The sequence below is a fragment of the Carassius carassius genome, chromosome 15 (genome assembly GCF_963082965.1).
Source record: "Carassius carassius chromosome 15, fCarCar2.1, whole genome shotgun sequence".
NCBI lineage: Eukaryota > Metazoa > Chordata > Actinopteri > Cypriniformes > Cyprinidae > Carassius > Carassius carassius.
Genome location: NC_081769.1, coordinates 5,329,108 through 5,356,233, shown reverse-complemented (window position 1 = coordinate 5,356,233; position 27,126 = coordinate 5,329,108). Strand labels below are relative to the sequence as shown.

Sequence of the window (27,126 nt, the reverse complement as noted above, 5' to 3'; positions counted from 1 at the left end):
GTTCTGTACACACAGAGATTGGTAAATTCTTCAGGTAGTGACAATCACATTTATATAAAATCTGCGTAAGTGTACAGAGCCAAACCAGTGATCATTCTCTTTTGGACGCTGACAGTTGAGTGCTAGCAGATCAGAGGAACACAGGTTCGTGTCTTGACTAAACGTTTCTCCCACCAGATCCACAGTCTCAGTGAATCAGGAAGAGACTCCATACTCTGAAGTTATATTTGGTCAGCTCCACTAAAAATTGCTCACCTCTGCAGTGAATGGTTGTCATCGAAATGAGAGACCAAACATCTGATAAAAACATCACAATAATCCACAAGTAATCCACACCACTCCAGTTACATGTTTGTAAGCAAGAATGCCATTAATATATCTTTTTCACCCAAAATATGAGTCCATAATAATGCATCATCTAGTGAAAACGTCCATGTTGTCCTCTCACATCGGAATCCACCCACATATTTGTTTAAAAATGTTTTGGACCATGCTTGGTCTGTGAAAACAGTATTTATGTCATCACTCTTGATCCACTGTTTAACTGGAAGCAACAGTTTTTGAAATTAAAAGCATCTTAATAATAGCATTTTCTTACAAATGTGCAGATTATCACTTCACAAGACATTAACTGATGTACTAGAGTCATGTGGATTACTGTTATTTTTATTTATTTTTTTATCAGCTGTTTGGACTCTCATACTGATAGCACCCATTCACTGCAGAGGATCCATTGGTGAGCAAGTGATGTAATGTTAAATTTGTCAAAATCTGGTCCCATGAAAAAAAAAACAATAAAAAAAATAATTCACGTTTTGTATTGAAAACATAAACATGCTATGATGTTGAGAATAGGGTTAAAAACCCAACAGACGGTAAAGTTGACCATTATCTACCTGATGAACCTATTCACAGTAAAGCAGAGATGATCCCCACAGCAGCAGGAAGATGATATCCCAAGCTTCCTTGTGTATTATGTGTGTAGTCCCTGTGCAACCTCCAGAGGCTCCAAGCACTATGAAGTTTATCATTAGACTCTGTGAGCATAGGTACTTTTTCATGCGTCATTTGATTAATAGAATAATTTCTAGGTAACGTCCTTATACATTGTTGTCTCTGGTGGGACTCAAAAGCGAAGTGTTGATTAATGGGAAGAGGCATGGGAATGGTAATATCCACTTTTGAAATTCATGACCTACTTTTTTGCACTAGTTTTAACTTCCACCACTTCTTGGGACCTGGGTCTCTCATTTCTTATCTTTAGTAGTAGAATATTTCTGTCAGGTCACCACCATAGTTACCTTGAGTCAATGTTTTACGCTATATATATATATACAGGAAAAGGCACGGGTAAACTACTCATCTGTGTGCAGTTGGCATTGGAGGAGAATGTAACATTTGCCTCTTATTTGCTATTCTCAGTGTGAGTTATATTATAGCAGAGCTTCAAATTTCATATTTCATCTATATATACACTTAACAGCCATTTTATTAGGGATACCTGTTCAATTGCTTGGCAACACAAATTGCTAATCAGCCAATCACATGACAACAACTCAAGGAATTTAGGCATCTAGATGTGGTGAAGTTGACTTGCTGAAGTTCAAAACGAGCATCAGAATGGAGAAGAAAGGTGATTTAAGTAACTTTGTATGTGGAATGGTCTGGGTATAAAAAAAACTGCTGATGAACTGAGATTTTCATCCACAAACATCTCTAGGGTTTACAGAGAATGGTCCCAAAAATAGAAAATATCCAGTGAGCGGGAGTCGTGTGGACGAAAATGCCTTATTGATGTCAGAGGAGAATGGGCAGACTGGTTAGAGATGATAGAAAGGCAACAGTATCTCAGTAAGTGTGACGTGACATTCAGCCAAGTATGGTGACCCATACTCAGAATTCGTGCTCTGAATTTAACCCATCCAAAGTGCACAAACACAGAGCAGTGAACACACACACACACACACACTGTGAACACACACCCGGAGCAGTGGGCAGCCATTTATGCTTCGGCGCCTGGGGAGCATCTGGGGGTTCGATGCCTTGCTCAAGGGCACCTAAGTCGTGGTATTGCCGGCCCAAGATTCGAACCCACAACCTTAGGGTTAGGAGTTAAACTCTCTAACCACTAGGCCACGACTTCCCCGAAAAGAGAAAATATCCAGTGAGCAGGAGTTGTTGGACGAAAATGCCTTATTGATGTCAGAGTTCAGAGGAGAATGGGCAGACTTGTTAGATATGACATAAAGGCAACATTATCTGAGAGAGTAATCAGTCTCATGAATGTGCGTGACATCATAAGCGGGTGACATAGCGACCAAGAAGCAATTAAAACACATGAGGTGGAACGAGCGTCAGCTTCTAGGAATAAAGCAAACTCTGGCAGGGATCCCGGAAGTTTGGCCTTGAGACGTAGCATCTCGTTCCCTTCGGGGAACCATGGTTACATACGTAACCTGGGACGTTCCCCTTCAGGAACTCGAGCTGCATCCGAAAACACTATGGGAATGAGAATGCCCATGCCGCCAGACTTGCAAGTCCCTGCCTAGTGTGTATACAAGGAACACAGCTAAAGGCAAGAGAAAGAAGAGCCGGGAGTGGCTTGCAGATCTAAACCATAAAATCTGACAAATGTGAGGGGCGTGGACCAGATCTGGTATGCTAGTTTGTACAAACTGCTTGAGCACAGACCCCTTGGTGGTTGATATAAGAGACCATCGCTGTGTTGTTGGTGCGCACCAACACATGGTGACCTCTTAGGTCTGAGAGAAAGTAATGTAGTGCTCGAAGCATGGCCAGCATCTTCAAGCAGTTGATATGCTATGTCAGATGGCGGCCACTCCACAGACTGCGGGCAGGGTGGCCACTCATGACCACACCCCAGCCGGTGAGGGACGCATTCTTCGCTAGCGTTACACGCCAAAAAGGAGCTCCAAGCACTGGGCCCTGAGACAAGAACCAAGATCTCCTCCACATGTCTAAGGCACGTAGGACCTCCGCATGACCTTGAGCATGCGAAGCGGGTTTTCCCTCAGGGAGAACCCCTTGGTCTTGAGCCACCACTGTAGGGGTCTCATGTATAGCAGGCCAAGAGGTATCACGTTGGACGCAACTGCCATCAGACCCAGCAGTCTAGAACTTCTTGACAGTGACTGACTGGCCTTCTCTTATTCTCGTGACTGCCATGAGGATCGACTCGAAAGGAACTTCCTATGATGCGGAAGGATGGAGTATGCATCTTTCTAGATCGATCGTGACACCAGTTCTCAGACTTGATCTGAGATGCAACCTGTCTGCTTTTAGTGCAAGCGTGCTGAACTTCAGTCCCCTGACTAAGCGGTTCAAAAGACACAGATCTAAAATATGACGCAATCATTTATCCTTCCTCAAAACGGTGAAGTACTGGCTGTATGACCTGGACCCCACTACGCAAGGAGGGACCACCTCGATGGCCTCTGTCCTCAGATGGTGTCTACTTCTGTTCCATTACCAGAGCCTGCTCGGGGCCCACCAGGGTGGAAAAAGCCCTGTTGAATTGAGGCAGAGGAGAACCGAACTGGATTTTTTGGCCTCTCACTAGAGTGTGCAGGACCCCCTGAGACATGTTTGGCAGTATTTTTCAAGCTGCTAAATAGTCTACTAAGGGAACTAGTCTATCGAGACTGACCTCTGGTGTAATCAGAGCTGCTTTGCTCGGTGCCCTGAAGTGGCGAACCAGCAGGTGACAGCTGAACTAGCTGCTCAAGAGACCTCCGTGGAGGTCACAAGCCTCTAAGTACTGCTACGTGTCAGGGCAGTAACTGAGAAAAGCGCTCGCCGGAGACCGCTGTGCCCTGGAACACTGGCAGGGTTCACTGATCTCCACTGAGGAGAGACGGGCACCGTTTAATTCGGTGAACACTGCTCTTCCCCAAAGGGGCCTGCCCTCCGAGGTCCTGAGCCACAGCATCAGGACTGTCAAAGCTGAAGTCTCCTATTAAAATGACAGTCCTCAGACCCACGTTGTATTCTAAGAACTCGATTGACCAGAACCTGCTTGGGGCAGGACCCAATGAAGCACACTTGGTATGATGCAGGTTCAGAACTACTTTCCTCTAGAAGCTTTTGGCCTGGGAACACCACTCTGACTCTAGACTCGGCAGAGTACGAGAAGTGACACCCCCAGAATTAGGAGCTGGAACACGATAGGTTAGGACTGCTCCACCCAGCAGCCCTTGCTGACTGCCTCAACCTTCTCAGAGGAAGAGAGGTAAACATGCTCTTACTCAAATTTTATATTCCATGAGCTCCTGCATAACTTCTCAAAGTGAGATAAATGTCATTATATTCCTAAGAATTAAATGCCATCAAACAATCAGATATATAAACACAGTCTGGCTTGTGATACAATTCATATCAAAGTGATATATCTAACTTCTTATAGTCAGATAAATACTGAATTTAATTCCTTGTAATTAAATGCAGGTGTGACGAGTGGGGCGGGGCCGAGAGACGTGGGAACAGGAGCGAGGCCGGTGGAGTGATTGGAAATGAGCGACACCTGGTCGACCCACCGGTCTCGAGTCCCACGGAGGAGATGGAAGGATATAAAACAGGAACGACGACAGTGAAGGACGAGAGAGGACCAGGCCTGGACTTTATTTTGTGTTTGCATTTTATTTGTGCGCAACAGCCATCCGCGAGGGGCTGTTGCGCTGTTTTGTGTTTATTTTGATTATTAAAGTTTCATTTGATTGTCCGTCGGTTCCCGCCTCCTTCTTCCCGATGATTATGGAGATTTTATCGTTACAGCAGGTAAACAACCAGACGAGTATACACGGTCTGGCGTGGTAAGATTCATATCAAGAATTATAAATCTAACTTTTCAAAGTCAGATAAATGCCTCATTTAATTCCTCATTATTAAATGGAGCCAAACAACCAAACAAGTAAACACGGTCTGGTGTGGTAAGAGTCATATCAAAAACTGAAATGATTTAATACAGCCGCTTAGTCACACACACAATATTAATCTCTTCGGAGATAAATAGCTGCAGCAGCGAGTTCACAGTCAGAGGAGGAAGAAACCGCAGTACGGCTTCCGAGCCTCGAAAACGAGCTCTAGATCGAGGGAATGCGAGTGGAGATAGGAAGAACTGTCTTCAACCCATCTGCCAGATCTTGTGCAATCCCTGTGAATTTAATCGCCGTGCCTCAGCAACAGCAGGACCGGAACCGCAAGATTACAAGCATGGACACACTCCTCGGAGCATTTCCGGGAGCGGAGAAGCACAATCAGCCCCCTTATTTTTTCCAGAGAGCCGACTGCGCGAGCTGCGCTCCTCATTAATGCCGCTCGTTATAATATTAGGTTATAATATGCTTGTGTAACTGATGCTTGTGCAACTGATGTTTATGTAATTGATGCTTGTGCAACTGATGTTTATGCAACTGATGCTTGTGCAACTGACTTTTATGCAACTGACGTTTATGCAACTGATGTTTGTGCAACTGCGAGCTCATCGACGCCCTACGTGTCAATCTTCTCTGAGAAAGACAGGCGGAGCATCGCCCCGTCTCCCTGGGGGGGGGGGGACCGCAACAAGGGCTTCCAAAACCCAGAGAGCAGGTGCGAAAGTGAAACCTGCGAGCCGACTGCGCGAGCTGCGCTCCTCATTAATGCCGCTCGTTATAATATTAGTTTATAATATGCTTGTGTAACTGATGCTTGTGCAACTGATGTTTATGTAATTGATGCTTGTGCAACTGATGTTTATGCAACTGATGCTTGTGCAACTGACGTTTATGCAACTGACGTTTATGCAACTGATGTTTGTGCAACTGCGAGCTCATCGACGCCCTACGTGTCAATCTTCTCTGAGAAAGACAGGCGGAGCATCGCCCCGTCTCCTTGGGGGGGGGACTGCAACAAGGGCTTCCAAAACCCAGAGAGCAGGTGCGAAAGTGAAACCTGCGAGCACAGCCACTGCTCCGCCTCAGCAGAGTGGGACCGGCACCACGAGAAACACTAGTGAAGGCTCCCTCCTCAAAGAGAGCCTTCTGAGAGTGAAACAAAGCAGTAATAAACAGTCATGTGTGGGCCATCAACTCCCTCAAGAGCTGATTCTAAGTGCTTCGCTCTCAAGCAGACAACACTCTGCGTGTGTCCCTACCCCAATATATTTTTCTATCATGGGCAGGGAAAACACACAGCCTGAATGCAGCCTGCTTTAGCCCAAAAAACTTCTCTTGACTGAAGTTTGATATAATGGAGCTTATCAGTGGACAAACAACACTAAATAAGACTATAAAATAAGTCTAAAAAAATAAGGGCTGACACACACACATGGCATCGCTGAATGACAAAAAACTGATGCTTGTTCTACCTCACGTGCTTTCATAGCTTCCTGGTTGCTAAATCACACGCCTATGACATCACGCCCATTCAAGAGACTGATTACACATTATTCAGAGCTAGTCATGCTGAAGGGCATTCCCATAGCGTTTTCGTATGCAGCTTGAGTTCCTGAAGGGAAACCACTTGTTACAACCAAGGTATGCAGAATACCATCTCTGAACGCACAACATGTCGAACCCTGAAACAGATGGGCTACTGCAGCAGAAGATCGCACCGGGTGCTGTCCTGTCAGCTAAGAACAGGAAACGGAGGCTACAGTTCATACAGGATCACCAAAATCAGACAATAGAAGATTGAACAAAAGTCTCCTGGTCTGATGAGGGTGAATTTATTCAATAACATTCAGATGGTAGGGTAAGAATTCGGTATAAAGAACATGAAAGCATGGATCCATCCTCCCTCATCTCAGCGGTTCAGACTGGTGGTGATGGTGTAATGGTGTGGGGATATTTTCTTGGCACACTTTGGGCCCCTTAGTACCAATTGAGCATTGTTTAAACGGCACAGCCTATGTGAGTATTGTTGCTGACCATGTCCATCCCTTTATGATTACAGTGTATCTATCTTCTGATGGCTACTTCCAGCAGGATAATGCACCATGTCACAAAGCTCAAATCATCTCAGACTGGTTTCTTGAACATGATAATGAGATCACTTTACTCAAATGGCCTCCACAGTCACTAGATCTCAATCGAATTGAGCAACTTTGGGATGTGATGGAATGGGAGATTCGCATCATGGATGTGCAACCGACAAATCTGCTGCAACTGAGTGATGCTATTATGTCATTATGGACAACAATCTCTGAGGAATGTTTCTAGGCAAGGCAAAAGGGGGTTCAACATGGTAATAGCAAAATGTACCTAATAAAGTGGCCTGTGTGTGTGTGTGTCTGTGTGTGTGTCTGTGTGTGTGTGTGTGTGTGTGTGTGTGTGTGTGTGTGTGTGTGTGTGTGTGTGTGTGTGTGTGTGACTAATGTGTATACAACCTTACTGTGTATTTTAACCTCAGGTTCAGACATTCTCCTTCATAGAAATTGTTCACTGTTTGTTTGGCAAGGTTAGTCAGTGGCTATTTCCTCCATCAGAGTTAGAGAAAAGGATGAGTTATATTTTTTATTTAGTTTAGAAACTAAACAGGTAGTTGTAGGTATCAGATGACCTTGGACAGCATGCCTGTTGATCTGAAACTCTATTCTGCTTTCAAATATGACTTTTAGTAATTGATTATGAACAACTGACAGTTAAGAGACAAAATGTTCCATTGTTAATGTTTTGGTGTCCAAACTATATTATTGTTTGTTTGTCACACAAGATTCCTGAAGAAACTACATGAAATAGTTATCTTAAATTGTGATGCTTTGCTCATATGGTGGAATTTCAATCCTAGTTTTGTTCCCTGCTGAATTTCAATCCCAATTTTCAGTCCCTGCTAAAAAGTAATATTAGGGGTCCTCTGGGGCCTCATTTATAAAACTTTGCGTAGGATTTGCGTCAGAAGTGGCGTACGGATGAAACATAGGACGTGCGTACGCACTATCTATCTATCTATCTATATATCTCCTTAATTATCTATCTATCTGTCTATCTAATTGCATCTATATCTGCTCCGCCAGACGGACACATTGACGAGAATATCAGTTTTGTACATTATTTCGTTCTGTTAACTATATTATTTATGAGGATGAATTGCACAACATGCCAATATTATTGCAGAACATATTTCACTTTTCTTTTTGCAAATATGTTCTAATAATTTCTGTTGTAATTTTCGTTTGATTTTTTTTGTTTGTTTCACTGCTGATCGATCAAACGCGTGTTCGTGTAGGTTGTTAATTGTAAGACTTGCTTTGTGAAGTCTTCATGTTATTTATGAGAGGCAGTATTGTCATTTTTACTTTCACTTTCACGTGTTTCTTCCATCTGCCGACGGTGTCGCCATTTCTCATTTCACCCGTTTTTGTGCGTACGCCTGGGTCAGAGCTTGCGTGAAGGACCGCACATTTTCCCGTCAAGTTTGCTTTTTATAAATATCAATTACTGCGTAGAGAGTGGCGTACACCTTCTTTTGTGCGTACGCAACGTTTATAAATGAGGCCCCTGGTCTTTTAGTTAGATCACTTGTGAGAAAAGTTGTCTGTCTTATCCTTTCTAAATGGCCATCATTCAGATCATGCATCAATGACTCAAACCCTGAAAAAAAAATATATATATATATATATATTTTGCTTAAGTGTTATCTGTAGGAACAATAACAGAAGTTTATTATATTTAAAACTCCTTAAACCTTCATGCATCATACTTGCCATAGGTTGCTAAGACAAGGATCAATATTCCCTCTGCTAGGATTCCAAGCATTTCAGGATACTGGAGCTAATTAAAATTGCCCTGAAACCACATACTGACATCTGCAATATTATTTTAGATCAGCATAACCTATTCTCTGCAACATTTCTTCCAGAAGTATATACTCTAAAATTGATTTCTTTACTACGGCTTGGGAATAGCTCTATAAAGTAAATTGCATCATTATGAGAAGCCACCCCTTTAGGAGTTTGTAGAAGTTTCACATTGTTTATATGTTGTAGTTTTAAATGTCAAAATTTATTTGATTTCTTTACCAAAATGTCATCTATTCTGCTTTGTGTAATAAGACATGAAAATGACATTATTAGGTTCTAGATGGTGATAGACATTAAAATGTGGTTGATAGTAGATCATCTAGACTGGACAGATGTCACAGTTTGTGCCTTATGCGAAATGACTGATAGTGACTGATGCATTTAGCTGACTGACTTCTCATTCCTGTGCCATGTTGCATAAAATATAATTATTTACAGCACAGAACAGACTTTGTATATTAAAGGAGTCAGCGGATGGCCATTTTCCATTAGTTGATATGATTCTTTAGGGTCTTAATGAAAAGTCTATAAAAACTTTGGTTAAAATTTCTCAGTGGTAGAGTAAAACAACATTTTTTTTTACCTTGCCAGAAACAAGGTGCTATATTGTTGCATGCTGCTTTAAATGCAAATTAACTCTGCTCACCCCACCCCTCTCTTCGAGCCTCTCTCTGAGTGATGGTAAACTTTAGCTGCATTTATTGTGAATCTTGCTAACTAGTACATTTTTAGGAAAGGCAATTTTCAAAGATGCATAAAAACGTACTCGGTTACTAAACGTAACCTCGGTTCTCTCTAGAAGAGAGAACGAGTTCTGCGTCTTAGCTAAGACCCTACGGAAAAAAGTCTCTTTTCACGAAATACTGAAGCAAAAAATTATCCTTAATTTTGTATTTTTGTAAAGCGCATTTGCAGCAGTACACAGCCATAGGCGAGACGGCTCGTTCGCTCATTGGCTTGTTCTGCGGCAACTGCACAGCCTATCGAGCGCAGGCGCCCTTCTTGCCACTTTCCGCCAAAATGGGTGTGGCCCAACCTATAAAAGGAGCTCGAAAAGGCTGACTCACCTGTTTTATTTCATCGCCGAAGCGAACCAGAGTGAATCGTACGCACGGCAGAGAACGCAGTACTCGTTCGCTCTTCTAGAGAGAACCGAGGTTACGTTTAGTAACCGAGTACGTTCTCTTACGAGAGCTCTCTCGTACTGCGTCTTAGTTAAGATGCTACGGGAACCCAATATAAAACGCCGTGCGCGCAGGGATCACACCAATAAACCTGAAGCAATGGCCAGGATTTACAGTGCACAGTCACCTGAGGGACTCACAGAGAGTCCAGGACAGAAAGGGGGGAAAGCCCTCCGTCTCATATCTAGCAGCATCCGTAAATGCGGCAATATGACATCACACAGCCGAGGCAAGGCCTGACCAATGTGGCAATGCGGGTCTTACGCAATACTGCCCATATAACAGTCGGCAGCGCATAGCGCTCGTGAACTCAGAATTCCCCTCAGGACCCTGATTCGACTATACCGACAGCAGCCTTGCTTGCAAAGCGGGAACCTCCAGGTTATAGAACCTGATAAATGTAGACGGCGAGGCCCAACCTGCCGCCATACATATATCCTGCAAGATCCCAGTAGACCACGCCCACGACGAGGCGACGCCTCTTGTGGAGTGTGCTCTGACGCCCAACGGGCACTGAAGGCCCCTGGAAGCGTAAGCTAACGCTATGGCGTCAACTATCCATCTGGATAGAGTCTGTCTCGAAACAGCCATTCCCTTGGAACGTCCACCGAACGAGACAAACAGCTGCTCCGTCTGCCGAAAGGCAGCAGAGCGAGACACATAAGCTCTTAAAACCCTGACAGGGCAAAGAATACTCGAGTCTCTATCCTCTCCTGACACTGGCAGGGCAGACAGGGCAATAACCTGAGCCCGAAACGGTGTGTTGAGGGATTTCGGCACATAACCGTGCCTAGGTTTGAGTATGACCCTTGAGTCATTAGGCCCAAACTCCAAGCACGACTGGCTCACCGAGAGTGCGTGCAAATCACCCACACGCTTCACCGAAGCGAGAGCCAACAAGAATACTGTCTTGAACGACAGATGCTGAAGGCTAACCGATTGGATAGGCTCAAAAGGGGGACCCTTCATGGCCTCCAAAACCGCCGCGAGGTCCCACATAGGGACTGACGGAGGTCTGGGAGGATTCAGCCTCCTAGCTCCTCTGAGGAACCGGATGACCAAATCATTCCTTCCTATTGACTGACCGAGCGCCATTTCAGAAAACGCCGCGATGGCCGCCACATAAACTTTGAGCGTGGATGGGGCTCTGCCCTTATCCAACAGCTCCTGTAGGAAGGAGAGAACCTCCGTCACCTCACAACTAAGGGGTGAATAACCTCGAGCTGTGCACCAGCTGGAGAACACCGACCACTTCGAGGCATACAGACGTCGTGTCGACGGAGCTCTAGCCTGAGTGATGGTATTTAGCACTCCCACTGCGAGATCAGCGGGTAACCGTTGAGCGCCCACACATGGAGGGACCACAACTCCGGTTGAGGGTGCCAAATCGAGCCCCTGGCCTGCGAGAGGAGGTCCCTCCTCAACGGTACTGGCCATGGGGCGACATCTGCTAACTGCATCAAATCTGGGAACCATGGTTGGTTCTTCCAAAGAGGTGCTACAAGCAGTAATGAACATCTCGTTTCTCTCACCCATTCTATCACCTGCGGAAGGAGGGAGACGGGAGGGAAAGCATAAAGCGGGCAGCACGGCCATTTCCGTGACAGCGCGCTTTCGTTCTTGGAAAAGAACGCGGGGCAGTGAGCGTTTTCGTGGGACGCGAAGAGGTCCACCTCCGCCCTGCCAAATCTCTCCCACAACAGCCGGACTGTTTGTGGGTGTAGAGACCATTCGCCCGTAGGAACATTGCCTCTGGACAGCCTGTCTGGACCCAGATTCTGTAGCCCAGGCACATGCACTGCCCTCAGCGAACGCACGTTGCGCTGAGCCCAAACCAGGAGGCGTTCCGTCAGCCTGCACAGGTTTCGAGACCCGAGACCGCCCTGGCGATTTATGTAGGACACCACAGACATGTTGTCTGAACGGACTAAGACGTGGTGATCCTTGATTTGGGGACAAAAGCGCATCAGCGCGTTCTCCACTGCCAGCATTTCCAGAGAGTTGATATGATGGAGCTTTTCCCGATCTAACCATAGGCCAAAGGACGGTCTGCCCTCGAGCAGCGCTCCCCATCCCGAAGTGGAGGCGTCCGTCGACACCATCATACATTCTGGGAAGTCCCCAGGCTTACACCTGATCGGTACCAGCCGTTCGCTGTCCAAGGTGCCAGAGCTGTAACACAGCTCTGATTGACCTTGAAATGCAGCCGGCCAGACGCCCACGCTCTGCGCGGCACCCGCGCCTTCAGCCAGAACTGCAGGGGTTGCATGCGGAGCAGGCCCAGCTGCAGAGCCGGAGATGCTGAGGCCATGAGGCCCAGCATCTTTTGACAGTGTTTGAGCGACACGGTCGTGCCGCAGCGGAAAGAACTCGCTGCGCGCTGAATGCCCATCACGCGCTGTGGTGACAGCTGCGCCGTCATGGAACACGAGTTCAGAACTATACCCAGAAACAGAATCGTCTGACTGGGGTTCAGCGAACTCTTCGCCCAATTTACACTGAGGCCGAGCTTCACGAGGTGATCGAGTAAAATGGCCCTGTGGTCCACGAGCTCCGCTCGTGATCGGGCCAGAACCAGCCAGTCGTCCAAATAATTCCGCGAGACAGATCGCTTCAGGTCCCATCTCATCCAGCTTGCGGAGGAGATCGCCCTGGAAAATCTGCAGCGTAGCCATGGTGTGTAGCGCAGACGCAGCCTGCCCAGCAGCAGAGAAGATCCGTGCGAGCAGCGATGACGTCATGCGGCAGGCTTTGGATGGCAACGCCGCCTTAGTCCGCCGTCCAGCAGAGGGCGGGCAAAGGTGCGCTGCTATAGCCTGTTCCACCAGCGGAAGTGACAGGTAGCCTCTGTTCTTAGCACCGTCCAGTGTGGAGAATGCTGGCGAAACAGATGAACGGATTCTCGCCGAAAATGGAGCGTTCCAAGCTTTCGCCACTTCTTCGTGAAGCTCAGGAAGAAAGGGGGCGTGCTTTGAGCTTGAAGAAGAACGCTCATCCGGAAGATAGCTACCATCCAGCCGGGAACGTGAAAGGGGCGCTGGTGCAGACCACTCGAGGCCGAGGCTCGCCGCGGCCAGAGCGAGTACTCGCATCAGCTCCTTATCGATATCCCCCCGTCTGCTGGGCCTCTGAGCAGAGGGCGCGAGATCCACGGAGCTCGCCCAACCCTCACTGCCCGAAGCAAGCAGAGAGCACGTGTCCTCTTCCTCCGACGCGGGCCTGAGATCCACTTCCTCGGATGACGCGTCGGCAAACAGCGGACGGTGAACATCGGGAAGCGATGCAGGGGAGGCCGGCGAAGCGGAGGGAACCGGTGAGCTCGGCCGAGCTGGAGGCGGTTCTGGTAGGCGCTGCGAGCGGCGCTTCTTACGGCGCTGCGGCGCAGCGGATGATGCAGGCTTCGAGAAGGATGCCAGGCGAGTCCTCAGAGTCACCATAGGCAGTAGCTCGCAATGAGGGCAGCCGCCGTCAGCGAGCGCGAGCGCTGCATGGTCCTCACCCAGACAGGAGACGCAGATGACGTGACGATCTCCTTCGCTGAGCGGGGCTCTGCACGAGCCACACGAGGGCATCTTTAAAAAGACGCAGCTCTTTTTGTGAGTGTGCGTCGCAGGGCGAACACACACAGGATATATATGGATACAAAGGATATAAAGGATATAGGCGCCGGATAGCGCAGCAGGAACGGCAGTGGAAGGCGGCGATGCCAGCAGCTTCAGAATGGCTCGTCCCACTTTCGACTTGCTGTCTGCCTGTGCAGAGTGTACGTGCACGGGCCTCGTTTTTACAGAAGCCCCGCGCCGTATGTGACATAGTGAATGTGGGCACTGGGAAGTGGGCACGTTTACTATGCGGCACGCTCGACCGATCTGTGTCGATCTTATGTGCGCGAGCCCTGTGTGCAGGGCTGTGCTTACATGTGGAGATGGGCACTGAGGAATGGGCATCGTCACTGCATTTATAGCACCATCGGCCGTGGCCGGACGAGCGTGCACGGGTTTCGTTTTTACAGAAATCACATGACGCGTGTGACATAGTAATTGTGGGCACTGAGGGGTGGGCACGCTTACTATGCAGTAGTAGCTCGCCCAACCCTCACTGCCCGAAGCAAGCAGAGAGCACGTGTCCTCTTCCTGCGACGCGGGCCTGAGATCCACTTCCTCGGATGACGCGTCGGCAAACAGCGGACGCTGAACATCGGGAAGCGACGTGACGATCTCCTTCGCTGAGCGGGGCTCTGCACGAGCCACACGAGGGCATCTTTAAAAAGACGCAGCTCTTTTTGTGAGTGTGCGTCGCAGGGCGAACACACACAGGATATATATGGATACAAAGGATATAAAGGATATAGGCGCCGGATAGCGCAGCAGGAACGGCAGTGGAAGGCGGCGATGCCAGCAGCTTCAGGATGGCTCGTCCCGCTGATATGCTTTCTCAGACGGTGCTTGCTTCCTCCGTGATCCAGCGATGCGTGAGCTTCGCTGAAGAGATGAAAAATCAGGTGAGTCAGCCTTTTCGAGCTCCTTTTATAGGTTGGGCCACACCCGTTTCGGCGGGAAGTGGCAAGAAGGGCGCGAAGCGTCCTTATTGGTCTGATGTTGCATCAGCCTGCGCTCGATAGGCTGTGCAGTTGCCGCAGAACAAGCCAATGAGCGAACGAGCCGTCTCACCTATGGCTGTGTACTGCTGCAAATGCGCTTTACAAAAATACAAAATTAAGGATAATTTTTTGCTTCAGTATTTCGTGAAAAGAGACTTTTCACGTAGCGTCTTAGCTAAGACGCAGTACGAGAGAGCTCTCGTAAGAGAACCTTATACTCACTTCTTCCATAGGTGAGGCTGGATCACAAATGGTTTGTGCAAACATGGACATATTTATGTAGATCAGAGGATGCATTTTGCCTTTAAAAACAAATGCAGTCCAATGGGTCTTCAGAAGATTCAGATGTCAGGAGTAAATGATGACTGCTATGTTCATTATTACATTCAACAACAGAACACCTCAATCGCTTAGGAGTCATTCTTATCTACATCTGCTCAGGCGGTGAAACAATGGCACACTGATGACAGCTCATTTAGGGCGGGTCTAAGGTAAGTCAGTATGTGCTAAAACACTACTGTAAATCAACTATCGTGGGAAAGCCTTCATCTGTGTGACGTCACACAGACAAGAAGCTGTGAATGGCTTGATTTAAGAAAGGGGTAAATATTTTCGTAGATTTAAAAAAAAAAAAAAAACACGGGGTGGATTTTTATTATTATAGGATGTGTTGTGTACATACACTGCCAACAGACATTTATGTTCAAACAACTTTTAAAAGTGCATGTCGCATTCGATGACCCCTTTAGATCAAGGATAATTTTTTATTTTACTAAAATGCACTAATTCAGTGGTACTGAGAACTGCTATCTATACAGGATGTGAAAATAATCACCACATGGCTTGCTAAAAACTACACAAAACATTCAAACAATTGCACTGCAACTCCCTGGAAACCACCCATAAAACCCTAGAATTGTGAACAACCTGCAATTTTTTATTTTTTTTTAAACATTCTGATCCACCCTCAGTCCACATTATCTTGCCAAACAATAAAAATTTTAATGACAGAAAACAGGCTGTCAAGACATACCATCTGATTGGAATAACAATTTGAGACATTTATAATACATCTGTTTTACATGTTCATTAAGCACCATCTTTACAACAAATCATTTTTATCTTGTCATATTTTTTCACTTATTTCTAAAGGAAACAACAAACCCTGGTGCGCTACATTTAAATTTCTCCCAGATGGATGCCAAATGCTTTCACAGTTTTAACATTTATTTATAACAAGGACAAGCTGCCAAAACATGACAGCCTTGCAACGAGTGCAAAATAAGTTTAGCATGATGATCTTGCCATTAAATCACAGTTACATTATTAAGAGAACAGAAAATGCACTGACTTTAAAGCACTGACTAAAAAAAAAAAAAAAAAAAAACACCTTAATAAATGGCATACACACACACAAGCAAAGAAATTCAATCTATTGACCAGATTGCAGCTCAGTAATAGGAGAGGAGAACTATTCTGAAGTGTGTGGGCAAAGTCTTACTCTGTCACATTCATTCACGCATAAAAATGCACCTTAACAATCACTATGCATAGATAACACTAAATGACATGTCTTTTAAATGATATATGGTATACTCTGCTCTAGGGTTACTGAAGTGCTTTTTGCAGTCGCTATTTTAATATGGCATCCAAGAAATCCTTGTGAAGTTATTAATGCTCAACAGAACCTTATGAAGTTTGATTGGCAAGGTTTCCATTAATTTAAAGCTACACACCTATTAAACTTTACTAAACTGTGAACTTACAAAAACTGAGCAAGCTTAGTGTATATTTTCTAAGTAATCACACCACTGATCTAAACTAATAGTAAAATACAAGATTATAATGGATACTGAATGCATATGCCCTGCAGCCTAAACTGTTGAGCGCACTGCGTTTGACAGAGTAAGTAACTATGAGGTGCCCCTAGGGACATTATTCAGAATTACCATGCATATACATGTACTTTTCCTCTCACATACACATATGAAACCAAAGTCATTCACATACTATCATGAAATGCTCACACACATACAAGTGAAATGCTTTTACAAACACAACTGAAACGCTCTCATACACACAACTGAAAATATTACGCTCACACACACAACTGAAATGCTCACACACATACAAGTGAAATAATCTCATACATAAAATTGAAACGCTCTCATACACACAACTGAAAATATTACGCTCACAAACACAACTGAAATGCTCACACACACACAACTGAAATGATCACACACATACAAGTGAAATGCTTTTACAAACACAACTGAAATGCTCTCATACATACAAGTGAAATGCTTTTACAAACACAACTGAAACGCTCTCATACACACAACTGAAAATATTATGCTCACACACACAACTGAAACACTCACACACATACAAGTGAAATTATTTTACAAACACAACTGAAACGCTCTCACAACTGACAATATTACGATCACACACATACAAGTGAAATGCTTTTACAAACACAACTGAAATGCTCTCATACATACAACTGAAATGCTTTTACAAACACAACTGAAATGCTCTCACTTACACAACTGAAAAGCATTTCAGTATGTTGTATGCACGCATTTCAGTTGTGTGTGTGCGAGAGCATTTCAGTGGAAACGGAAGCACATTTCAGTTGAAACGGAAGGTGGTTAAAGTCCCCACTCCAGTCCAGTTGGTGGCAGTAGTGCACCTCAAGACGAAGAACTAGAAGCTGTTAAAAGAAAGCATAAACGCGCGCGCCTTTCACAATACAAGCGACGGCAATTGACCGTTCGTTCGCCCGCCAATCGCGCTACACCAATGTCTACTCAACAGCAAAGAACATTAACCGAGGCAGCGGGCTTGCTGAACACCATATTGGCCTCAGCGGAGACCATCAGAACCCTGTCAAATGTCACAACAATCGGGCAGCAACCGACCGTTGCAACTCCAAGTGTGGACACTTCGATGGACAGTCACCTAGCGTCGCTCTTCCCTACCCGCCAGCGTAGCAGCGTGTCATTGCCAACTGCAGGTCACTTATTGCCAACTGCAGGTCCAGTCAGGAGAGAACGTGCTCCACCACGTTATCAAGCACAGCAATGTTTCAGAACATGGACGTCAGGCACAAGGAGAACAAGGTAAGTTAGAAACCAGCTTGCTTCAGCTTGTCATTTTTAAAACTAGATAGACAGCTAATCGCAGCACCTAAGTTAGCTAGATAACGTGATGCATCATCCAAACACCCATTTTCGTTATTAACGTTACTTTGACAGATTTAAGATAATGTTAGCTAGCTAGCATTATACTATGCGAAAATCGTTCCTTCCAGCCGGCCTAGTACCAACCCCTAACTTACCTAGTTAATCTTATAAAGATATCCCCTCATTGCCTGCCAAGATATGAACGAGTAACGTTAATTAAAAGTAATGGTACCTATGCAAAATTTATATTCTACAAATAAGGCCTTAAAAGTATTATTTTTGTTTACAAAGGTCCTAGTCATTGTATTATCTGTGGCAGCATGACTTAAATTTCACTGGCTAATTACTTGTTACATTCTTATTTCAGAGCTAGGGCACAGCAACATGACCATTTCAACAAGGACATAATACTACTGCCCAATCCATCATGGGAAGCAGTGTGCAAACAACATCCAAAAGTACAGCTACACAAGCACGGGCATATCCTCAATGCCTTTGAAATACAAAAGGCCTGGGACCACCAGACTGTTATGTAACGCATCAGGGATGGCTTTGGTGATCGTCTCCCGGAGGATGTCAGGTAATGGCCCATTTTGTTCTCCTTTGTACATTAGTAATACAATATGTATTGATAAAGCACTTTAAAAACACAATCATCATTGTGTACACAAGTGCAATCATGATTATTCAAAACATATATGATTTTAGCCTTTTTTTTAAAAGTATGTTAGTCAGTCACACCTCAGGAGCAAGAAACCAAGGGGACGGACATCCACACACACCAGCGTACAACGTACCAGTGTAGTGTTTAGCTACATATCCTATAAGCCTTTTTTGTTGTTGTACTATCTCCCTTCTTTGTAGCCTCCAGTTCCTAATGGCATGTGGCAATAAGCTGGTGTCCCCTACACTCCAAGAGGGTCAGGATCTGAATGGGATGCTAATCCATAAGGTTTATAAAACCAAAGCCCTGTATGTGAGACCATCAAGGACCCTTCTAGTAAGTTTTTCTGGTATTTTTAGTCTATTTAAAAATATAGCAATATGTAGCAATATACAGTAAAGCATTATTTGACATTTAACATTATTATTTAACATTATTTGAGAGAAATCAATGTTTTCACAAACAAAGTCAATTCACAAAGCATTTTATCTTAGCACTAGGAGTACTCCTAAATCGCACTAAAATATTTTAGCCAGGAGTTTTCTCTTAAAAGTCATTCACAACGCCTTTCAGACCTACTCTTAGTAAAGAAAAATGACAACTCCTAAACTAAGAGTGAGTCTTCGTTGCTATGGATGACGTCATTACTCATGCACGAGCTTGACTTATGTGACCACCTTGATTGGCTGATGTTTGTAACGCGGGAATGATTCCAAACACCTCCCCTACGTTGATGAGTGACAGGTGGCAGGTCTGAGAATGCGTGCGCTAAACAAGTAGTGCGAAGGACGGAAGATGATAAATAACTGAATAAATTGCCTAAATTAATAAAAAGTAAGGCAAAACAAATAGCCTAGCCTATGAAACATATGGATTGATGCAATATCTTTGCAACATTAAATTAATCTGTCACTATATGCCTCTGCCTACGTTTGCAAAGAGAAGAACATTTTAACTTGATTCACAATGAAACGTTACAATTAGTAAATGCAATGAGTAGCCTAGTTTTGTTGTTGGTGGCGTTATTGCATCCCTAGTTATGCCTGCAATGCAAAATTGTTCCCTCCCGATTGGAAGCTCCTGTAGCCGCCGCATACGCATTTCAAAACATCGCAATGTGAAATGCCACAAAAAGCAGTTTGTGAATAGGTCTTAGTGAGTTAGGAGTCCTCTCGACTTCTTTTAAGCTGTCCCAGGCTTAGGTGCTGCTTTTAGGGCTAAAATGCTTCGTGAATTACTCTTAGTCAAAAAAATGAAGAGTCCTAAAGTTAAGAGTGACACGCCCATTATTTTTAGGAGCTGCTCCTAAATTCGCCAGTTAGGAACTACTTTTAACCTTAAAATTCTTTGTGAATACGGCCCCTGGTGTTTACCAGCGCTTAATCTTAATCTGATTAATAAAATATAAAAAAACTAGAAATAAATACTGTACTTATGGACAAAATCATTTTTGAGCTGCAAAAGATAACTTCGCAGTTCACACTAATTTAAAAGTAACATATGACATTCCATTCCATCTAAATTTAAATGATGTCATGGATCTCAGCATGATGCAGTAGATGTGGCGTATTCAGATAACTTTGATATGGTTCTTTTACTGGGTTTAACTTCATATTGCCCGTCGTGCAAAGTTACCCTAAAGGGACCGCGGTGGTGGTGCCACCGGCTTGGGCCCTTCATTGCTGCTTGCAGCTATATTATATATTTGTTTTTCTTTCTCTTTTGAAGACTGACTTGGAAGATGAAAACGAACTTTCCCTCATCACTGCCAGATCAATGTTGAGCATGCATTCATCTACTAAGGACATTGATGAGGATTGTTTTGAAGTGTCTGGTCAACAAATCCCAACAAGCATGAGCAGCCATGGCACCACCAGGGCCTCTACAAGCAGTCATGATGAAGATGGCAACCCTGGCCCCAACTGTGACGCAGATGAAGACAGGTCTAATGCCACCAACCACACTGCCGACAGTGCTGCTAGAAGTGGCGGTAACCCTGGCATGAGCGGCCTTGATGGAGGCTGCCTTGCAAGAACTGATGGCAACCCTGCCACAAGCAGTCATGATGAAGACTACTCTTCATATTTGACACTCATGGCTACTCTTCCAGATGACAGCTCAGATGATGAGGAATTACAGCAAGCAATAATGGCGAGTATGGAGAGTCAGATGTAAGTAGGACACACAGAATGTGAACTTCAAAGATAAGGATATGAGGATTATGTGATTATCATGTGATTATTATCAAAATGTGCATGCATTATTATGTCATGCACATTTTGGATTTATCAACTCCACAAAGTATGGGTAACTGAGTATTTTTCTGTTAATACATTTTTAATGTTATTTGTATAGTGCAGAAAAGATCCCGGTTCAAGAGATACTGCTGGAACTGTCAAGCAGAGTTAGCACAAAACAGCAATGCAGATTTAATATAAATCGCTCTGCTGTCTGGGAAGGTGCCATGCGGGGCTTCAAAAGGGTATCCTATGACCCCAACTTGATGATGTGTGTAAAATTCTCTGATGACATGGGGAGAAATGAAGAAGGGGTTGATTTAGGAGGGCCAATGAGGGAATTCCTGAGGCTGCTGATGGAGACCATTGCCAGGTCACCCATGTTTGAGGGAAAAGAAAGCAGCAAAACCTTAGCTCTTGACAGTACTGGTAATGACTGACTTTTCAAAAATTTGTAGAGAGTCATTTATAGTTTTGGTAGTTTTTACATACAACTGTTAGCATTGGAAATTATGTATAAGTTATTTAATAGCCCAATGAAAATATTTTTATTTAATATTGAGTCTTTATGCATTAATCAATATTCCATTTATTTTCATTCCATTGTTTTGCAGCTCTAAGGGAGGACTGGTACTATACAGCTGGCAGAGCCATTGCTGTAAGCTTAGTACATGGAGGTCCACCACCTAACTTCCTCTCCCCAACAGTATTTTCTCTTCTGGTTGATGGCTCAGCAAATCCAGGACTAGAAGAAATAGCTGACACCGAACTCTTGGATAAAGTCAAAAAGGTCTGTAGTTAGACATTAGACAAGTAGACACACTTACATTAGACTGAGGTGACATTACAATGTTCTCTTGCTGTTTCCCATTGTGAGAGGGAGTGGCAGTCCAGCCAAGTATGGCCATTGCGGAATCCCAAATTTCCATATGATGTTTGAATTCTGCCACTATTCAACAGCCAAGTGTAGTCAGTAAAGTGTTTTTTTTTTTTTTTTTTTTATCACATTGTAGCAATGTGGGTAAAAACTGCTCTTCTATTAAGTGTTGGGGAACACTTGGGCATTACGTGATTATGCAGACCTCTAGTGTCCCGGTTCTTACCAATACATTATAAGACAAATAAGTAGCCTCCATAAAGCCATCCTCCTGCTCTTTGTGATGCTAGGTATCTGAAAGTACAACCCTTGAGGACCTTGAGGAGTCAAAGGCCCCCCTGCTTGACTATCTGGCCAATGCAGGATGTCTGAGGCCTATGCGGTCAATAGGAGACAGGGATCTGCTGGTGCATGACATTGTGATGTTTCAAGTCATCCACAGGGTTCAAGGTCCATTTCAAAGGTATTCAGTGTTGGTTGTCAGTCAGCAGGGCTCCACGCTAAACTTTTCCCCAAGGAGCACTTGTTATCTTAAATGACAACATTTAGGAGCACAAAAAGAAATGTAGGACAGAATTTATTAACAAACAACTTATTATATACATATTTATACTATGTTTTTGTGTGTGTGTGTGTTTGATCTTTCTCCTTGTGTGCAATTATGATGTGAAAACCAGTGGAGTACTACGAAGTAAAGGCCCTGGTATCTGGACATTCAGGCATCTCGACACTCAAATTATTGTCAAAGCTTTTTAAAATATTGAAACAGAATTTTGGAAAATTTGATACATTAAAAACAGCTTATAAGTCACTGATTTCTCATCACAGTGATCATAGAAAACACTCATCACGGATAACTGCTGTGATTTGTGCATTGTGGCTAGTGGGATGGATACACATGATACACCAGCAGCACCCACACAACCCAAGCCACGCTTTACACAAGATTACTGAAAAATATTCATAACAATAACTTAAGTAAAGCAGATGTAAAACAGAACAAGGGGAAGGTGATGCTCTCAGGAGGAGGTGACTAAGAGTCTATGCTATGTTGCTACATTGATTATGGTTTCATATATTTGCATACTATATAGCTTACCACTAGTTTAATATTAATTCCAATTACAGCATTTTCATGTTTATGGGTTGTTTTCTTTCATTAAATCCTTATGTAAGAATAATGCTCTAGATTGTGATTAGTTAACGCTAGATTGCTGTCGCACATCAGACTTTTTGTCTGTCCTGCCCAATACAGGCTGTGATTGGTCGATTGATGAAAAGTGACACTGACAAGCCCATTGGCTTTATGAAAAGTTGAATGTTTCAACAAAAATCACCTGATATAGCTGATATTCCTTATCTTTTCCCCATATCTTGAAACTACAGCTTCCAACTGCCAATGACGCCCTGCCTGTTAATTATACCCCATAGGTATATACCCCAATATTGTGTCTTGTGTCGTCTGCTAAGTGTTTAGTCACATCTCTACTCGTATCTGTTTTTAGGGGCATATGTGAGTGAAATGGTCACAATGTAGAGACATGAAAATTGACAATTCACAAGTGAATTAGGAACTCTAATTAAATGAATAATGGTCCATGTTCTTTGTACAGATTCTGTGAAGGATTAAAAACTCTTGGGGTTCTGGAGAAAATCAAAAGGCATCCAGACAGCTTTCGCCCCCTATTCTGCTACGAGGCAAGCACACTGACTGCTGATCAGGTGGACGATCTTTTCAGCATTCGTCTGTCTCCAGAAGGGAGCAACAAGAGAGCTGCTGAGGAGATGGTTGTTACCTTCTGGAGAGACTATCTCCAGGATGCAGAAGGTAAAGTAAAATGATGAATCAATTTTTTATATTTCTTGTTGGAGAATTTATTCAATATCAACTGATGCAAATTGCTATTGCAAGGGGTGGGAAGAGATTTCTCGTCAGGTTAAAAGCTGTTCGCACAATAGCATTAGAAACTCAACATCCTGCAGCTGTTTTGCACTGTTGACCAGTCAAAAAATGTATTTATGTGACAAGTGATTGTCAAATGTTATTTATGTAATCTCAATCAAGCGGCAACCTCTGTAACTTAAACCTGCATTCTGTCTAACAGCCAGCAGGGCCATTCCTCGCTAGTTTCATGTCTTCTTCAATACAACATGTTCATTTAGTAAATTATGGTGCAATTTACAGGAAAATAAACCATAAAGCAGAGTATGCTTCAGGGCTGGACTATCTGTGATTGATAAATCGTTACCATGGTGCTCTGTAAATCAGGCCAGAGTGGCATCGTATCCACGGCACTGTGTAAACTGTAAGCGCTGTTAAAAAAGCTTATTAGGAGTTGGCTGTTCACTTTCTCTGGTGAGTACATTTAGTTTTAAGCTTGTTGTTTGCTAGACAAAATTGTCAGCCAAACTAGCTAGGTAAATATGGTTACGTCCGGTGCCGCTTGTTGCAAAAAACCAACATGGCAGTGCCCTATCTGCCAAACTCGAGGCTTTAAAACGGCAGTCCACAAACCAATGGGTGACGTTGGGATGTTTTGTTTTAAAAGTCACTTTTATACAGTTTATGGGTTAACGTTGGATACTTGATAGATGGCTAATATCCAACGTAAAAGTAACTGCACCACAGTGCCATTCCCTTGCCGAAATAGTACGGTAAAGTGTAGAATTTGAAACACCACGAAATAAAGGATAATTGTAAACGATTATTTTGTTACGATTACGAGTCATTTTGTTATCGAAAACATGATAAATATCGTCATATCCCACTGCCATTGAACCTACCATAACCCCCCGCTAATACAAGGTACAAGGTAGTTTATTAGTCTTTATACAGCACAAGGCTGCATAACAAAACAAAATTTGTAGTTCCTTTCTGCTACACACACAACATATAATCAAGTGTTAGCCTATATTAAAATATGGTAACATATAAAATAAAACAATATTTACAGTTGTTTATATACATACACATAGCTATACCAGAGTTTCCGCTAGAAAAAAATGGTGCCGGTCAAAGTGACCGGCAGAGGTTTCGTTTTCCGGACATTTCAATGATATGCCGGTCAAATATCGCCTCTTAATTGGTCGTTGAGGAAAAGGCTATGTAACTTTAAAAAAATGACATAATCAGGCCGAATGCAACATGTTTAGGCTATTAGCCTAACTTTCAAATAAAAAAATAAAAAAACGGAAAAAAACATGAACGTCCGTTTGGCGTCAATCAACGGCAATTGTTTTTACTAGGGTTTCACATTCATAGTTTAACAAACCAATCCCCCTTCTTCACATAAAATATCTGAAGCCTATTGTTTTTACTCAAGCGAACTTCCCAGTGTCTCTCCACAACCTGCAATGCGCATAAGCCGCGTAACCTTGTTCTTCGCAAGGCGACTTCGCTGCTTCGTCTTGATCCGATTCTGCAGCGAGAACCCCCTCTCTGCAGGAACACTCGAGACCCATTTTCTACTCTGGTTTTGTACGTTTCTTCAATCGGATCTATTTGCAATCCATTCCATTCTAAACAAACAACACAGTTTATATGCTTCATCCTTGTTTCATTATTCATTAAGATAATAATTAGCCTAATAAATGCGTGCATAATTATCAGTGAACTTGATAAACGTTGCAGATATGTTTTGCTATGCATGCACAAACAAATGCCTTTCAACTAATGTGTGCAAAATTCAGAATAAAATGAATGTGCAGCAATTTGTACAAATAGAGAGTCTATGTCTAGCTAGCCTACTATACGTGTTGTAGCCAATAAATAAGCTCATTTAGTTTAATATTTGTTAAAATATTATAATGTTATTTTTTTAATTTATGTGGATTATGAAAAGTGAACCGCACGTGTAAGATAGAATGCGCAATATCGAGAGAAATGGAGCTGGTCAGACATGAATTTTGACCACTTAATTAAGTTTGGTTTTGTAGAAAGACTTTTTTGAAGTGAATTTCATTTTGTATAAATTGTATCTTAATTTTAATAATTTTTTTATCAACCAAATTCCCTGTATTTGATATATAAGCAGCAAATATAGCAGACAATGGGCCTAATCATGCAGGCGCCCGCGCGGTCACTTGCATTGCTCGTGAACGGGAGCGCATCTCATCCTAATTTAACGAAACTCAGCCTAGGCCTCACAGACATGAAATATATCCATAGTAATCGATTGTCGAGTTCACGCGCATTGGTTTAGTACCTATGATCACGCGCGTGAACTCGACAATCGATTACTATGGACTTCGCCCGAACACAGGATGTAGACAGGTATGAGCGCTGGCTGAATAAACATAATTTTTATTCATATCTGTCACATCTACTGCAGTCAGATTGACCCGTGTTCACTCTAAAGGAATCACTCACATGATCTGTGCACTTGTAATGACACATCAAGGATGTTAAGAGGCTAAAAGCAGGTTTAAAACTTGCCCCATTGAAGTCAACAGGGTGCAGATTAAAAAGAGGATAACACGGTGTAGGCAACACCGATTTATGTCGTTGTTCTCTGTATTGACAGCACTCCGAATGTACAAAAAAATGAGCTTAATGTTAAAATTGACCGGAGTTCTCCTTTAAGGATTTAATGAATAAAAACATCCCACAGAAATGAAACCTCTGTAACTGGATTTAATCTTCTGTTATTTTAATCCTGATTATTGCTTACAGCTTCCTCAGCAGGAACGATATTACATGCATTGGATTTTGTTAGTTTTAGATTTTGAATAGTCACATGCCATTTGAATTTTCTTTTCCTTTACATAAATAAAAACATTTCCACCAGAAATCGGTGCATACAAATTCACCAGAATGCAAAAAATTAAGTGTTTAATGCTCAAATTTGTCATAAATTAGCATTTTCTTAAACATTTTTGGAAAAATGTTGTCTTGTGAGCTAAGTGTCTCATCACACACCTAATGTTAAGTTAACCGGCTACCACTTAAAATGTTTTTTTTTTCTTTCTGTTTTTTTTTATAGAAGAAGAAGGGTCATCCAAACTACAGAAGATATTGGCCTTCTCAACTGGAGCATCTGTAGTACCACCTATTGGTTTTTCTCCAACTCCCTCGGTCCAATTCATTCATAAAGGAGAAGACGACTTCTCATCTACCCCAATGTTCCCTATGGCCAACACATGTGTTAACTGCATCAGGTTGCCACTTCATGTGTCATACCAGCTGTTCAAGGAGAAGTTTGACTTTGCATTAGGAAACACATATGGGTTTGGCAGGGCCTGAACATAATCCCGCTCTGTAATGCGTTTCTCTGTGTCTGTTTGTCTTAAAAAGGTTTTAAAGTACAGTTTTATGCATTTCTGAAAGGCCCATTCCTTTAAATTACATCTCCGTATGCCATATAATTTGCACTTATTAGAAAATACAGAACAGTTTATATTTCCACTGCAATTCAACAGACTTAATCAGCCTAAGGTTAAAATATATTTTTATTTTTACATGTCTCTCAAATGTTAATTGTTCATTTATTTATAATTTCCAGTGTTCCAGAACCTTAACATAACTCCCATGTTATTCACTGAAGTAATTGCAAAAGAGAATGAAACACATCTATTCC

The 27,126-nt window shown here is 43.3% G+C and overlaps 1 pseudogene; it reads left to right on the top strand.

Moving 5' to 3' along the window:
- Window positions 1–17,682: 17,682 nt before the first annotated feature.
- On the top strand, window positions 17,683–26,792 carry LOC132159003 (G2/M phase-specific E3 ubiquitin-protein ligase-like; annotated as a pseudogene).
- The last annotated feature ends 334 nt before the right edge of the window (window positions 26,793–27,126 follow it).